Here is an 18654-nt window from a genome sequence, read left to right as displayed (position 1 = left end):
CTGGGTGTGTTCACACCATTACTTTAAGCCGGCCACATGATTCCTCGGGCAGCGTTCAGACCCTGCATTAATATCCATGCTGAGTTTCAGCAGGAACCAAGAGTCTCATGCATTAATCTCAAGTATTTTTTGACTTCATTTGCATGCATTTGCCGTTGCTCGTCGTGCTGTTTTTTTGTTTTGTCATAAAGACAATGGAACACAAAGCGACAGACACAACAAGTCTGTTGCTTTGTTGAAGTGAGAATCATTAATATTAAATTGTTACAAGGGGTTGATGTTCTCCTGCTTACTCCATCAGCTGGACTCTGTTGTTTTACAGATTTTGAGGACTTTTTAGAGACTACGAGGATTTAGTCAGTTTCTGTCTCCACAAAACCAAAATTCAAACGGTTAATTCTAATATTTCATTTTTCCTAATTTTAACCCCAAACCCCCTGTCCCTTTTCCCTAAATGCAGTCAGAGCTAGACTTTAGCTATATTCCAGAAACAGCCTTGATTTCACTTGGACAACCAGCAACTAGTTCTCAATTACCAAAACACTTGGTCCTCGCAAAGACACGAACCCCAAAGCACACACACTTGAAATATATTCAATATGATGTGTAAAGACACCTCAGGCGCCAAGAGACACGAGCAGGCATCAGATCAAAGGCCAGAACCTGAGATAATTAAGACTGATCCCTCAACTGCCTGTGAAAATGAATCCATCACTTTTCCTCCACAATGAAATCCCCGCTGTGCACTCTTGCCGAGCTTTGTTATCAAAGGCCGTATTAAAATAAGTAATGCAGGGAAATTGAAACGAGGTTTGCGCAAACTAGTTAATGCCTTGTTCCCAGAATCAGAATAAATCGGCATTCCTGAGAGTCGCATAACGATTGCCATTATATTTCCTAAAGGAATATTTCCCCACTCCACCCAGACTCAGTATGGCAGTGTCGCTATGAAATGCTCTGTTGTAAACGAAAGCAAATTAAAAGCAGATCAGAGGAACAATTTAAGGCAGTTAATTATACACAAGTGTCTCATGGAAGGTGAAGCGGAAGGTGCCATGCCAGATCTTCTGTGCTGCTTGACATCTAACCACGATAATTAACAAGTGCTGCTGTGGGCTGCAGTGAGGGGAGAGGAGATTGAAAGTACAGTGAAAGACCAGAGGCATGATGAAGGAATACAAAGATCTTCCCGGCAGTAACACAGTATTTGTTTAAAGAGTTTGACTTCCTGTTACCGTTTGTCGGTGCAGATTGTGTGCCATAGATAAGCATTCTCTGAGCACAGTGAATGTCACAATCAAACATTGATTTCAGATGGTGTGATTGTGCCACCATCAGGGAAGGGCTGGATTAGAAGGTCTACAGTAGCTCACAAAGCTCTGCAGAGTTACAGAGTTGAGACAAAACACTGACATCAGTTATCATCTTCACCCTTCGGTAAGATGCTTGAATTGCAATTTCTACACGGAGGCAATGTTAGGGTGGATGCAGCGCCAACATTGCTATCGTTCGCTTAATCCTCCCACGTTTGTTTCAGCAGTGATTAGTAATCAGCAAATTTTTCATCAGAATCTTTCTTGCAAGTTTCCATCAGAGTATTCATGTATGTGATGATAGCTTTGGCTGCTGATTTCCACAACAGACCACTTTTCTCTTGTTGCAAATCAACATTTTTTTCCATTTTAAAGTGTCCGTTTTGTGAGACCAGCTTCCTAATGCTGTGTAGGTCTCTCTTGTACCTTGAAAAACAGTTGTGACTCACCAGGATGTTGTTAGTGGGGGCCTTTGGGTCCCATGGGTTGAGGGGAGGGGCCTCTATGAATCAGGCTTGTTCCAGTGCATTTTAAGATCTAGTGAATTTGGAGGCCAGGTCAGGTCCTGTTCTTCATGTTTTTTTGAGTTGTTCCTAAACTTTTTGTGTGTGTGCGTGTGTGTCAGGCTGTATGCTGCTGCCATCAAGGAGTGTCATCGCTATGGGATGCCTGGTCTGGTCTAGGTAGGTGTTGCCTCACCATAACTATACCTTGGTTATAAGTGTTGAACAGTAATATTTCACAGCTAAAATGTAAATGAGGATCTCAAATCATTAATTGAATTTGGACCAGAGTCACAGGGGAAGCAGCAGATGAATAAAGTACTCGGTCGGTAGCTGAAGCCAGAGGGCAGGATCGATAGAGAGAAAGAAGAAAGAAATTATGGCACATAAGCCAATATTTTTAACAAATTCCTAAAAAATACTTTAATCCACTGAAACCAGTTCTCCGAACTTCAGTTAGTTTGGGATCCATCCTTAGTTCAGGGATCAGTTTAGCACAAGCTAATACAAGCAAAAGGAGCACAAGGGTGTCGCCAGCATGGGGGTAATTGATGCTCTGCTGCTCAACCTGCAGGACTTTCGACAAGAACCAAGGATAATTGTTACACATTTCTCATTCCCTGGACCCCTCCAACTCTTCCCCTGTGGGAGACGATACCATTGACTTTAAATCCAGGTGGATAAACCATCAGTGGCGTTAACTATATGTCTCCTGAAGTGCAGTTTTGAAGCTTATGGTTCTTCTGGCCATCTTCATCTTGACAGTGCCTGACTCCACCTTACTCCTCGCTAAATCGAAAACGGTCAAACAGGTGGAGCGTCAGTGGAGCCGAGGCGGTGTGTGACACTGAGGTGGAACGCCAGCAACCTATGGGGGAACCCAACTGTCACTCAGAGCAGCCACATCCTTAACTCAGCATATGTGTTAGCCTTGGCATAATTTAAACAGGTGACTTCTACAAATATTCTCCCCGTACAGTTGTCATAAGTGCAGTAATGAACAACAGAGACCAAAACATCATTGTTTGTACCAGCCTGATAACATGCTTATTTCTGCTGTAAATGTGGATACTTTGAACGTGGAGGTCTATGGGAATTCATTTCCTTTTGGGGAAAGCCTCAAGTGGCCATGAGAGGAACTGCAGGTTTTGTCACTCGCTTGTCGGCTTTGTTTTTAAGGCCTGTAGTTTGCTCATAGATGCTCATGGAATTTCTGTACTAAAAAAAGAAAAAAAAAACACATCTCAGCAAAATTACTATACTCAACACTAACAAATAGGATCCTGTCCTGAAATAGTACTCCAGTCTGTCCTTCTTCATGTGGAGTACAGATGCAAACTCTTTGAACAAACACCTAAGACTAAGACCTGACCTTTGGGAATTTAATAGCAGTTCTTCTGCTGAGTTCTGTAGGGGTAAAATTACAGCTGTGTGTCCAGCGGACATTAACAACACACCACTTTGCTGGTAAAGTAGTGGGTTGACATACAGAAGCGACTGAAAGAGCTGGGTTGCGATGATCCCTCATCGAGTGGCACATTGCCTGAACATGCCTTCTTTGTCTAGGGGGTTGAACTCAGGTTTACTTGGGACAAGATGGATACTGTTCGATCTCAGCTGCTCACCATTTATTGGAAAAACTGAGATTTATAATAATGAACCTGATGAGATGCGAAAACTGGTGACGCATATGGTGAAGTGAAATGAACAATAGTTGACATACTGCAGATGGAAACTGGCAAATCCAAATGTACAGACTTGTACAATGGAGAAACGAAGACAATCCTTTCACAGATGCTTGGCTCAACACAACCAGCTCTTTAGACAGTCACATTTTAGCCAGAGAACACAAACAGTTTGAAAGAAAATTCATCTATGTGAAATTGGAAAATTTCTCTCCAAACAGAGCAGGTGGACTGAGATAATAAACCATACGGAACAGTACTAACATTCACCCCCAAGCAGTTTCACCCTGGTTTATATCTTTAGACCCTAGTTCTGCAAGATCGAGGGGGACAATACCCGTAGATAAAAACCCTAATAAACGTCTTCAAGAAACTCTACAAGTCAAGTTGTCATTATTTCAGCTTGTAAGGTGGAAGATCCTGAGAAGTGTGATTACCTTTCACCAGTAACAAAACTTCATGAGGCATTTGCATTGTCCCTTTACAGCTTATTGTGTTGCTTGTGGTTTATAAAGGAAACGTTGCATGCAGGTCCCTGTATGCACAGCAAATCCATACAAACTTTGTTAGAGATTATACACACGATGATAGGATTTTGCTTTGTGGTGAGGCTAGTTGTAGCTGCAATCTGTCCAACACCACTGGCTTGCTGATTTTAATCTGGACTCAGCGCCAAGAAACATTGCTCAGAAAAAAAAAAAATAAATAAATAGCTTGAGAGTGGCATCGGCTCTTTGCTTTTCTAGGACATGGGGCAGGAGGCCAACACCAAAAAAAAAAAAAAAAAGTTTGTGTAGTTTCTAGTCTAGTTAAAGAAAAGGAAATGCCTGAGCATATGGACATGAGCCCATAAATGAAACAAGCCGTCCTCTTGCACTGTGGTGCAGAAAAGGCATCCAGCATAAACCAGAAGCAACTTCAAACGGTTCTCAAATTGAACGAACTAAAAACTTGCTTCAGCCCAGAACTAAAGATTTCTCTGTAGCCTTCACAGGTTGAGGACATGTGACAATTTGATTGTGATGAGTTCTGTTTCTGTACAGAATAGCAGGAGTGTGACTGTGTTCTGCTGTGATGTGATCCATCATGGTACAGTAGGTACGGTAGTGAACTTTGCCTCCAAGTCATTTTTGTGGTGGGTTTTGCTGAGTGGGTCTCCTTTTGAAAGTGAGAGTCACTCTGCACCAACAAGAAAGGTCAAATCCCAGGCAAAAACAGACCAATGTAGTCAAAAATGTACAAAACAGTCCACCGAGCTCTTCACCCCCGTTCACATCTTTAGACAGCAGAACACACAAGGATGTTCACAACACCACTTTTAGAACTGAAGAAGAAACTTGGATAAAAAAGTCTTCAAGAAACTCTGCAAGTCCAGTTGCTGTTGCTTTCCCAAGTGTATCAAGTCACAGAAACAACCAGTGTCATTGTCATTTTTGTTGATGTGACTTTTTTACACCAAAACTTTTCTTGAAACTGGCAGGATGTTGTAGCAGTGGAGCGTTCCTGGGGTCTATACCTAATAAAAATATTGAATTTAAAATTGGAACATACAGAGTGGTAAGATTAAACTCCAGTATCTGTATTTAATTTCAAACTGGTATCCTTAGCCTAATAGTTTTTTTTTTATGTCATGACCAGTGTGTCATAGGATACACAAATATTCTTCTTCCAGTGTTGAAAAAAGGCTTCAATTTTGATCTTTTTCTACTCGACTCTTATTCCTTTTGTGCCTTTGGTACTAAAGTAATCACATTACTGTCACATGATACTACACTGCAGTGCTGTTACTGCCTGTACTGTCAGCTATAACATATTAGCAGAGCAGCAGACTGGGGACACCAGATATGTGTCACTGTCCGGGCCTTTAAAAGCTTGTTGGCAGCAGGTTTTCATTAATATTTATAGTAGAATATGAATAGTATGAATAGGAGGAGCAGATCTCAGCGATCTGTTTTTTTTTTTGTTTTTTTTTTCTCAGTTTCCCTTTTCACCATTGCATTTGGCTGCTTTTTTCAGTTCGGTTAGTTAAACACTTTCTGTACATCCACATGCACATACAGTGCGCATCATATGCTCCTGTGAACATACGCACACTCACATACACACACAGGCCTATCTCCCGAACTGCTGCGAACCGAATGCTTTCGTCCTATCCTCAAAGGGGGCGGGGGCTTTCAGATGAATTGCTCGCTGAAAAAAAAAAAAATGTTAGATGATGAGAAATTGAAAAATGGAAATTCCCGCTACCCTTGCTCCAGCCGCCTCCTCAACGCAGCAGAGACTGTTGCTTTAATCTCCCTCTTAGTCTGAGGCCTCATGCTAGTCGGAACAGCTCCAAGCATTTAAACAAGGTCTACACAACAGGAACATCTTGTCAGGGATGGAGAGAAAGAGAAAGCGTGGGGGCAGCTCGGGGGAAACGGTCAAACGTGTCCAGGAGAACTCAGGTGGAAAGAGAGAGGCTGCTCTACTCTATTTTTTTTTTAGCTCTTTGTCGCGCTCCTGTCTAACCTGCAGAAGGATACCGTCAGCCGTGTCAGTGACATCGCTGGCCAGGGAGGGGGAATTTCTATTTGCTTTTATTTTTCTCTTTTGTCTTCCCCTTCCTCTCCCCTGTCCACCCTTTTCTCCCCATCTTTGGACAGATAAGAAGGCAGCTTGCAAAGGTGCACTGTGTCTGCCTTGCTCACTGGAGCAGCCACTATGAGGTGGTTTCCACTTCACAACAGCATTACACATCAATTATTCAGAGGCTCTGAAATAAAGCAGTTTGCCTCTTCTATCTCCAACGGAGGAAACAGAGAACTGTAAATGAAAAGGAACGAAAGCGTTGACGATTCCCATGCTCCTTTAATTAAAGACATCACTTTCAAAAGATTGGGTGGATACAGTCGTCACCTGGCTGCTTCAGAACAGCAGAAGTAAGCGTTGGATTATTCTCATTCCTGTTGCACTTTTCCTTCCAATGAATATTTTATTTCCTCATCAATTCATCTGCTGGTGTTCAAGCATTGCGCTCGCTGTGCGTACAACAGCTATTTTCTTATAACAGTGAAATGCCGAGGAAAGAAACGATATGGCCAATATAGCCCCAAACAAATGTTGATTTTCACTTCAAGCTATACATATACTTCTCTTCCATTTGAAGTTAAAACTGAAAGATACAATATAGTTTCCCTTTTTTAACTCAAAGTTTAATTCAACACTTTGACACTTTTGTAGCAGAATGTTTTTTTTTTTAATATTCATTTCTTTTTTGTTATGCTTCTAAATGTTCCACTGTGATAACAAGTTAGCTGCTAACTTAGCCTACTAGCAAGAGTTACTGCAGCTGGAAAGGTTGTTGATGAAATGGAAACTTCAGATTTGGGCTAAAAAAGGCCGAAACCCTCCAGTGGTCTGACAGAAACTGAAGGGCTGAGGAACAGTTGTGTGGAGGTTGCTCCTTTACACCTTTTGTATTACTCATTTAAAATATTGTGCAGCTACACGGTGCATTCAAAACAAAGAAGTACACTTTTGCAGCCATGACGGTGCTGACGTGGTGCATACACGCTAAGAAAGAATGGAGAGAAACCGTCCTATCAGGTGTCTACGTCCGACAATTAACCAACAATTGTTTACCTTCCTGATTTCTGTAAATGCAGCTGGGGAGGCCGTTGATGAGATAGAAACTGTAGATTTGAGATGAAGACGCAGCTGAGAGACATTGAAGAGTCGAGTGATGATTGAGCGAGGTTTTTTCCTTTCTATGTTACTCATTGAATTAGGGGCACAGATACAGATTTAAGACAAGTGAACACTAAAACATGAAATAACAATCTGTCATGTTCTACAGATCCATATAAAGCTACTGAAGACCATTCAGTTCTAACAGATTTCTGTGTAGAGGTTGGTGAGCAGTGACTAATGAAAGTAAAATATCCCTTTCATTGATCTGGGATTTTATGTATTTTTTTTAATGTATTTTATGTATGTTCGGATTCATCCACGGTGATGAGGACTTGCAATGTCATCGTTTCCTGAATACAAATTTTAATTTCTCGGATCGGGTGTTTTGAAGGTCCGAACTTCGAGATGTGTGCGTCTGCTCAGAGGAGATTCTAGAGAGTGTTGGGGCCCTGGTCCAAAAATATCCAGAGGGCCACTGCCACCGGCACACACCGCTGCTATCCTGGAGTTGATCTGACTTTAACTGCTACTAAACTAACGTTGTTTCAGCCCCCCCAGCTAAGCTTATAAGTCAACTGACAGCTGTGGCTCGACTCCTGTGCATGTAGTGCACTTGATCACGGACGACAGAGTAGCACGCGACGCTCTGCGAGCTAAGTTAACTAATGTCAACCATCAGGGGAAGAACAAACAAAATAAAATCATGCTAGTGGAACCCATTTTATTCAAATGTCTCTCCCTGCAGATAGGCCTGGACTAGAAGCATTCAGTCTAGTATTAATATTAATCGTCATTATCTGCTCCACTTAACACTGTCGTGCTTTGTTTTCTCCCCCTCTTTCTTTTTACTTTCATTTTGCAATCCAAAAGGGATAACCTGTCATTCTTAACTACTTCAAAGAGTCGTGCATACATCACGTAACAGAGATTGAGAGTGCAGGGTTGCCTCATGGTGAGTCCCCCCCTCCCCTCCCCCTTGACTTGCAGGGGACCCCAAGAATTTACCTGTTGATCAGCTGTGCCTCTGCATCTGCAGTATTTATCATGGTCATCTGTTGAAACTTTATCAGAGGGAAACAGGGTTTTTCTGGACAAACTTAACTGATATTTCTTTTCAAATACTATAATATTTATCATTACAGTGACATCACGTTTAAATTTTCTGTACCTCCGCGTTAATTTTTTTTTTTTATTCGAAAAACAGTGGTAATATTAAACTTTAGTAGCTGTGGATATGACACACAGACGTGAACTTTGTGTGTGGGGCTGTGAGATGTTCATACATAAGTACTCACTGTATGAAAGACCGGCGCACTCTAACTGATCCTGGGAATCACTGATTCAGAGAGCCGAGAGTTGAACCTTCATGTTGGCTTTTAATGTGTGAAGTCTTTGGACGTGTTAAATGATTTGGGTTTTAATGGACTCTCTGTGTTTTCTCAGCTTGTGTCCTCAATTCCTCCCCACGCTGTCTTCACAGACCTGCTTTGGAAATAGAGAAGAACTCTGCAGAGAGAAGAACGCTCGTTTTATTGGTCTGTGCGATGATGAGATTAACTGTGAGAATGAATTGTCTTTGAATAAAAGAATCCCTTTAGTTTTGCGTTTGGAATGATTTACTCCTGCTTATATTGTGAAATTTCTCAGCGATGTTGTTATTCCGATATTAAACTTTTACTTCATGAGGATCTTCTTCAGTCACCAAAGGAACAGAGGCAGTAATACAGTACAGTACATGAAAACAAATCATCGACAAATCATGTTGTCCACATGGATTATGCTTTGTTCGTCTTTTTGAACAGCTGGTTGTTTGGAGAACGTCCACGTGGCTGTCACCCCTGGAAACTGTGCAAAGGATGTACAGAAATAATGGATTTATTTCAACCAGTGAGAAACAATCAGATCAAGTGTTAACATCCTTGTTAGAAGATCGGATTTTCCTGTTGATGTCCATCCATGTAAACGGAGCATGTGTTTGCCTTCCTGAGTTCCGTCCGTGATCCCGTAGGCAGCAAATAAAGCAAGCTTCTCTTTCATAAATCTGCCACTTTCTGAACTGAACTTTACACTGATTATGTAAGACTTAGTGGAAAGTTAAACAGGAAGGAGACGCCTCTTAGTTTTTCAAACTGACAGGACGTTGGAGGCATCTGAGAGGTGTGGCTTAGCACCAGCAGTAATGAATAATAGACTCAGGGAGAGTGACTGTACTTGTCTCCCTGATTAACTGTCTGTCACCAAGATCCATTCACATTAAAATGTCCCCCAGTCCCCACAGTGAAGTTCTATTCTGGCTTTTCCCAAATGAGTTGGCGCGGCAAGGCAAGCAATCAGTAACTTGCTACAGGATACTTGCATGCATGCATGAGGTAAGCACTGCTGACAAAGTGGTTCATATCTGACTTCTGATTTCCTGAAAGCTCACAGCCAGTCCGACCCTGTCATGTCACGCGTTTTACTCTTTCTTCTTCTCTCACACACCGTTAAAGAGCTACGATAAAGTTCAAAGCATTGCCCCCAAGTTCCCTACTCCAGCACTCAAAAAAATAAAAATAATAATGTCCCTGAAGTATGGCAGAATAATGAATCCAAAGAGAGACGCTGGTTACCTGAAATGCCCTGTTTATATTCAGCAGCGTTGTCCATTTAGGAGGGTGGCTGCCTGCTGAGGACCCTGTGGTGTGAGGATGGATATCCTTATCCACTGATAGGGGAACAAACCTGCCACTGGAAAGCGCGGCTGTGACAGCGACAAGCCACTGACTCAGCCATTGGAGGGTCCAGGAGCTGCCTCAACTGTCAGTCTCTATTTAGGACTGAAGCAGTAATCGATACAGCAACCATTCACCCTGCCCCTCACGCCGCCTGACACTAAATGGAAGGCTTGAAATCAGCAGAAGCTGAATTTATGGTGCTCAAACACTTCAAACATCTATCCTCTTAAAACAAATGGCATCCACTGCGAGGGATGGCTCGAGGCTTCTGCAATTAGTCACATAAAACAACACTGTTCATGGCTGGATTAATCACCTGCGCTCCCCTTGAAGAAAAATAACACACAAGCAATACAAGCAATTAGGCTGTCAGATGTGCAAAGAACAAGCAATTAGTGGCAGCGTGATCAAAAGATGAAGAGATTCAACATGAAGTATTTAAGTGATGTTGGTGGAAGAGGCAGGAACAATGGCTCTGTACTTGGATGTGTAAATATGAGGGATGCATTTACTTTAACCTGCACAGATTAGTTTGATTCAAAGTGCTCGACGTGACAATTAAAGTCTCACTTAAATCAGCTGCAAATCTTATTATAGCTTTTTGCCTGTCTGTGTAAGACCACTCCACGTGTAGTAAAAGATAAATCCTCACGGACACATTAAGAGCTCAGTTCACATGGTCTGGTAAAGCTACGGTGGTAGGAGATGAACTGACGTCCCTCCTCATTAACGTTCGTCTGTAGACAGGTATCTCAAAAGCAGTTTAGCACATTGAACCTCACGTCTTTCTCAGTTATTTGGAAGAAAAAAAAAGACATTTATATTCTAAACTACAGCTTTTGTGTCAACAAGGATGTTGCATGGAATAAAAGTCCAGTGAAGGATGTCTCTTCCAGATAAAAACTGATTGCAACTGACAATTACAGCCAGTTTGTGTTCCGCTGATTTATCTGCGGTATTTGCACTGGTAGTACTGCTGATATTGGTCATGCCCTTTATTCCCTACATGGAAAAAAACATAGACTGTATAAAGATGGACGGCGGAACAGCTCCTCAAAAGTGAAGCCAAAGCATGTCGAGCTTCCCCCGTTGATTGGCTGAGGTTTAGGTCACAAGCTGCACCTTTCCATGTTAGTGGATGGGACTTGGACTGGACTAAAACTAAAAGGTACAAATATATATATATATATATTTTTCTTCCAAGGATGGTTTCAGTCATTTTAGGTAGTTAGTTTAATACTGATGCATACTCAAGTGTCCATTTTTCTGATAAGTTCCGTTTTAGTTTAGTTATTTGGTATGGATGTGACGTCACAGCAAGTCTCCATGGTTACGGCCACTGAGGGGCAAAAAGTATATATGTAAGTAAATATTTCAATACAATATATGAAATAAAATATGTGAATATGTGAAAATATGTGAAAATGCTGCTTCAAACTCTGAAAAAAGAAAAAAAAAGAAAGAAAAATAACAAGCCCATTAAAATAAATTATTGTTTATTGTGTATAAAATGAAAACTTGCATCTTAATTCTGACACTGTGCTGTTGTGGTTTAACCTGAGTTTGTGTTTGACAAAGTTGTGTCGCCACAGTTGGTTACTTTCCACCGTGTTTCTGCATTACCTCAGATGACTGTATGCCTGTGACACGCGCGCACATGTACACGCGTGCGTGCACGTACGTGTCATTTGCATACAAACTTTTAATATAGTATTGTATGGATAACCTTTCAGTGTTGGCATATTTTAATTAGCTGTATTTATCATCTCTGAAATTACTAAAAAATAACAGAAACTAAGTGTTCTATTTTAGTTTTATGAGATTTCACGTTTAAGTCATAAAAATGATTTTATGTGTTTCATTGTTTTGAGGATCTTGAAAGTGCAATGCCGCCGCCTACTGGCCGGATTTAGTCTGGCAGTTAGTGATTCTCAAATTTGAATCGAAACTTTATTCAAGAATGAGAACGTTCCGTTGCCAGCTCATGTTCGTGTCCCGTTCATATATACAGTCAATGGTCCAGTCACACCAGCAAACTTTTTATGAGTTGCATCGTCGGTATGTATTATTGATTTGTTTGTCTATGTTTGCTCTATGTGCCGTCATTTTAGCGGTGTATTTATGTTGTAAGCTAACAGGCACGTCTCATTGTGTTGCTAGCATTCATTAGCCATTAGCCATCCTATCATAGTAGTACAGTGATTCAGTATGGCATGTGGATGTTTGTTTAGTGGTTTGCACTTCTGGTAATATGTAACATTCATGATTTGGTAATTTATTATTTTCCTTTTAGTTTCACCAGGAATGAAGAAATGGGTGAAATCACGTCCATATAAATATGAGGATTACTTTCTGGTCACATGTCAGTGTTCGTGAACCATTTGTTATTAGGTAGTTCATATGAATCACTGTCAACTCCTTAATTTGGTCTGTTAATCCACATTTTCCCAGTGTCACTGTATTTACTGCTACATTTCACCCCGTTTTTGTTACTTACTGGCGTGTGGCCCCGGGCGGAAGTGATGTTGAGATGACTAGAAGTTGCCATGCCAACCGTTCAATGAAGCGGCGCCATAGGACCGTGAGAGTTGGAATAAAGAAAGAAAGAAAGAAAGAAATACAGTGTATGTAGTGCTTTAGTAGCCGGTAGCTGACAATTAGAGAAATAGCAAAATTAAAACAAATACACCAAACTAGAATAATTCCACAAGTGAGGACAACTGTGAGGAGTGTGAAATATTTTTCTCTGTGAATTCTTCAGTAAGCCCACACGTGACACCTTTAATAGGACACACATTTGCTTTATTGTTAATTTAAAAATATTGATAAGTGCAGTTTTAAAGTAATGCAAAGTCTTGTTCCTGGATTTTAATTAAAGCTTATGTGCTAAAATTTTAATTACACTTGTTAGACCAAGCTGAACACGAGTGCCAGTGCAGATTAGAATCCAAACAGGTTAATCCAACCGCAAGCTGTCACAAGGCGTCACACATTCTGAAGGCCATCATTACTATCATACCGCAGTTTTATTACTGACAATCGGGCCAAACTTTTTAGACATACTGTGACACAGTAGAACATGGGGAGAAAGCAAAAGTTTATACAATGTGATAAAACTTTATTATACACTCTGATGCCTGTTGAAATGTTTCTAGGTTGCAGGATTCAAACGGTAAATGTTGCAGAGCCCTAAGATAATGGCACACACAGTAGTGAGGCTGCTAATGCTATATGTTATGTGTGTTTGCATATGACAGATGACTGAGATAAACATGTACAGTTAGAAAACATTTCCATTTATCATGCTTTGACAGGATCAAACGTCTAACGTTCACTTATATCATGCCATGTCATATATTAGATTAACATTTAAAGGCAAGAAAAAGCCACAGCAGCAGTCATGACAGTAACTAGTAGCACAAGTAGCATTTACGCCGTGAAATGATGAATATCTTGTTTTCAAATCAAAGCAGCTCATTGGCACTGAACAGTGTGAGCAAGATAACGAAAGCTGGGGTTTTACACTGTCCTCTGTGACTTTACTTAATGACTCCCTGAGCAACTTAACTAATTATATTTGATCAGCAGTGAATGAAACCAAGCCCCCATAGAAGCATGTCAGCCTGTGCCTTACTATCAAAGGAAAAGGTCAATTACAGTTGCGTGTCCAAGGACTCTCTATCATGGCCTGACCTTTTAGCTTGATGCGCTAGAAAACCCACTGAAGCCTCATCCAAATGTCACATGTTTGCTGACAGTACTTGATTCCCCAGGCTTTGGAGTATTTACTGTGTCCTTTTTTGTATTGATTCACTACGTGTGACCTCCTGCCGTCAGTGTGCAGATGGTACATACGGTATATACTAAGGCATATGAGTCTTTGCTCTAAGACAGCCAGAGGCTGTGAAGTGGTTTTCGCGAGAAACGCCCTGTTTTATTTAAACCCTTACATTATTCTGTATCCATTATTAAGACAACGCTAATTGAGCCAGTTTGCATCAAACCAAACAAACTAGGGGTGGAAATGGCTTCAGGGATTGAAAACATTGTTTAGTTCAGTATGACAATTCAGGGTCATCGATTATGCAGTTACTGGGCTGTTTTTCTGAGGTAAACTGGCGTATTATGGTCCAGAAACACTTCAGTGCTAACTACAGGTGTGAAGATACAAAGAAAGCTAATACAGGCTTTCTGCAGTTCACTTGTTGGTTCAATGATCATTCAGGCTGCAATAATCAGATTAGTACAAATAAGCCAGCACGGCGTACATTAATTAATAGCTCAGCAGCCTCTTAGTTGTATGTGTGAGTTCAGACTCTTTTCTATCATTTTTAATAGCTTCACCAGTAACATACTGTCATGCAGATAACAATGTCTGACTCTGTTACCAGTGACCGTCAGGGTGGCGATTTGTATAGTTGATTCACTTTAGAACTTGTGGACTGACATTGTGCCTTTTGTAACAGTCCTCAACAGAGACATTACAGCACTGATTGTTTGCTCAAACGCATCTTATGTGATGGTTCTCAGTCATCCAGGTCACAGCCTGTGAAAAAACAAGCTGAAACAAGGGCAACTGGACTTGTTCCGTCACTTATCTATGATATGAATATGAAGCCAAAAGTGTAATTAGCATGAAAAAATATATGATTAATTCAGTTGTCTAATTCTTTTGAATAAATTACTTATTTTTCCTTGTTTTTCTCTCTCATTTAGATATTTGAGTTCTTATTTTTTCACTTGCAAATTTCTGAGCTTACACGAGTTGTCTTACATTTTTAATATATTCAGAAAACAACCTGTATGTACAGCGAGCGTCTCACTCAATTTCAGCTGGGATAGACTGCAGCCCCCGCAACCCCCTACAGCATAAGCAGTTATGTATATATATATATAATGGAGGGATAGATATTCAGGAAATATACGGTTTATTCATCCACTATCCAGGTGAGTTTCCATCCACACAGCTGTCTGTAGAAAAAGAACCCATTGTTATATGTCCAAGTCTCTTTTGCAATCACTTGCCAAGTCAAATGTATCTACAAATTATCTCCATATCGGTTGAAACACACACACACACACAGACACATACTTTAATCCAGATCATGTGTCATATTCTGATAAAGAACTGATGAAGACAGTAAGAGTGATTTTGGTATTTAAATGCCTTGATAGAGTGAATGGTCATTCGTTCATTATTTGTAACCTCTTTTCTTCTAATTGGTTACTATGAGTCTTCTGGGTTTGAGGTGTCTGTATGAACATTGCTCTTCAAGCTCACTACAATCAAGTTATGGTGGGGTACTGTTTCTATATATGAACTGTAGATTGGATTATCTATTTGTCATATATCATAATCAATAGGCTACTCGAAGGGATGTGCTAAAAGGTTCATGTAAAATGAGAGGGAGCAGCTCCTTTGTCCATATGTCTGAGCCACTAAGGTACTGCTTCGTATTCCTTCACATGTGCCAGTGAGTCAGATGGGAGGAAGCAGTGCGATCGTTTGTTCTGGAGCAACAATGGACCAGCATGAAATGAATTCTGCAAATACTGTCCACGCAAGTCACCTCCTGATGCGTCCTCCATTAAACTGCCAGGGAAGGAACACAGCCAGGTATTTGGGTTGTACGTGGTCAGCTGGTGCTTTGAACAGTACTTGGGTAGTGAGGAGTGTGATGTAAACAGTGTCTGCCCTGTTCAGGAAGGAGGCTATCTGTGTCCAGTGTTGCCAGATTGGGCAGGTTCACACATACAAGAGTGTTTTTAACTTTTATTTTCTGGGTAAAACTGAAAATTTACTTTGTAATGCTGATTTAAAACCAACCAAAGGTGATTATGATTACAAAGGTCCGGGTTTGAGTCCAGCTCAGGCCTTCTGGGTGGTGTTTGCATGTTCTCCCTGTGTGGGTGTGGGTTTTCTCCAGGTACTCCAGTTTCCTCCCACCCTCCAAAGACATGCTTGTAAGGCTCATTGCTGATTGGTGTGAGTGTGAGTGTGAATGATTGTGTGTTGCTGTGTTATCCCTGCGATGGACTTGTGACCTGTCCAGGGTGTACCCCACTTCTCGATGACAGCTGGGATAAGCTCCAGTCTGGATTCAGGTGAAATAGCTCCGTCATCCACAAGCCATCTTTACGAGCCCGCGTTCCTCAGTGCTTCGTTTACTCTCCTCATAGCAGATTTCAATTTGCACTTCTTAAACCACCACTGGTAACAGCAACGCAACCTGGCTTCCTTTCACTTAAACCTATTCATATATCATGTTTAGCCACATGTTATGCCTTCATTACCCAACATGAAACATCTCACCAGGGCTGTAAATCCCAGTGAAGGCACTCTTAAAAATAAGAATTTGTTAAAAAAAAAAATAAAATAATAATAACACAAGAGGGAAGTGGTTTTGAAGGATAGTTTTCTCAACAGTGTAGTGGTTTAAAGCCACCTTGATTAATGTCTCCACATTTTTGTGATGACTCATCCTTGGTTTTACCATCATTAACACCCACCAACTCTTTCATGGCAGTAAGTTGTTGGATAAATGTGATATTCACGGTTGAAGTGCTTCATATCTCACGACTGTTTTTAATGCAGTGTTATAATATAACGTGATAGTTTACTGGTCTCAGCTTAAAGTGCAGGGACAGGGGGTGGGGTCAGCCACAGATCAGCACCCCTGCTTCGCACACGAATTAAGAGTCTTGCTCAAGGACGTTTCCTCCCTTTAAAGAGTGATCTCAAAGCACCAGAGCACCCCGCTCCAAAAGACATCTCTCTAAGACATAAAACATTCTCAGTGTCGCTCCCCGTAAATACAAAATACATCTTACTTGGTTGTTGATTGATTTGAAAAAATTCCATATGATTTATTGTTAAAAGGGATTAATAATTTCCACTCCATTAGTAAACCATGGTAATTGATGAATGGCAGCATCACAAAAGATGAAAACTTTGATCCACTTTCATTAAAACCTCATTACAACGTCGCTCTGAAATAATTCAGCCCTGGCATACAGTCCACTGTTGATCTGAATTGCTTGGTGTCACGGCCTGCTTGCTAATTGTCTGATGGGAGCTGGTTCTCAGGCATTTTTGGAGATGTATTATTCAGTTTCTTGCCTCGAGTTAAACACACTCTTGTCTGTGTACACTAAGTAGCTGGAGTCAGAAGACAGGTAAAGAATGAGATGGAGAGTTTACCCAGTTCTGCCCAAAGGTAACAAAATCTGTTTATGTACAAATGTACAAGACTTACAGACGTTACTGGGTTTCACTTTGGGCTTAATACAGAATTATATTAGCAAGAACCATTAATGTAAGCAATATGCAGTCAAATGTTTTTGGTCTCCACCAACTCCGGAAATGCTCCAACTTTTTCAGTCAGCTATGTGTTCAGCGCTGAGTTACAGATGTACACATCCGACTGGAAATATCACAAACTGTAGAATCCCCTGATGCCTGGACAGCGTTTTTCCTTAAAGCCACATCTACAAAAGAAGCGTGTGTGAAAGAGTTAACAGGACATATCTAACAAAGCTGTTTTGCTTCCTCGTTCTATTGTGATTTCTTTGTCCCTGCAGGCTTCATATTTGCAAAACTTTCTAGATGAGACTAGATGAGAGTGTTTATATTGTGCATCACGTTATGGCAATACATTGTTTGTGGGCTGAATGGGAATAGCAAGAAAACTTCCCTGGCCAAGTAGTTCAACCTAGAAGACGGCATCTTTCAGTAAGGTAATTGCAAAGGGGCGTGCGCACAGGAAGCGACTGACAGTGAGGTGACAACAAGTCAGTGGAATGTTAATGAAGTTCAGCTAGTTGTAGAAATGATAGAAGAAAAACCTTTAGGGAATAATATGCGAGGTAGACGGGTACCAAGCTGAACTAATCTCCCTGAAACAATTCTGATACAGTTCATTGACATATGACACTGAATTCCTTGAATGTTAACCCTAAGGAAACGCTATACGTGTAAACTTTTGGTTCCTACCACCAAATGTAACCTGTGGCTAATGGGTTTGGAGCGTCAGATAAATCCCAGATGGATTGGCTGTGTTGTGGTGACAGCAAGAACGATGGGTTCCATCTATACAGCAGCAATATTTTTATATTCTGCTGTTTTCACTCAAAAACATTTTGGGTTGAAAATATGCAAATGGATAGTCAACCAGAGCTAGGAACAACCAACTGTCAGAGTTGGTTAATTGTGTTAACAGTTACTGGACTGTCTGGAATCAGGTAGACGGTATATTAGACCTGTAGTGCAGCGTATTTTAAATAGTAACCTTCAGGCATCATAAGGGACATTTTTGTCCATTTGGGCAAATTGTTCCTCTTTGTTGTCATTGTGGCTGTGATAGTGAATGTGGCACATTTTTTTTTTTGTAACACAGCCACTCAAAGTTTGAAATTCAAAATAACAATAATAATGTCATAAGTCAATAGAACGCTGTGAAAACAAATACTACCTTCCACACAGAGTCACTAAGGACAAAAATGTCTGGTAGACAGTGTTAGACCGGTGGTGCAGGGTGTTCTTCTCCGTTAACCACAGTCAAGATTGTTCAGTAGTCATAGTTAAATGCATTGATTAAATTTCTGTAACTGCACAGGTCACCAGTCTACAGACTCACCTACGGCCAGTTTATAATCACAGATGAACCTAACTAGCATGTCGTGGGACAGTGGGAGTAAGCAGAACTCACACAGACACAGGGAGAACGTGCAAACACACAGAAAGGCCCCAGTGAAACGAATGAGGACA

The sequence above is a fragment of the Mugil cephalus genome, chromosome 2 (genome assembly GCF_022458985.1).
Source record: "Mugil cephalus isolate CIBA_MC_2020 chromosome 2, CIBA_Mcephalus_1.1, whole genome shotgun sequence".
NCBI lineage: Eukaryota > Metazoa > Chordata > Actinopteri > Mugiliformes > Mugilidae > Mugil > Mugil cephalus.
This window is presented reverse-complemented; position numbering follows the sequence as displayed.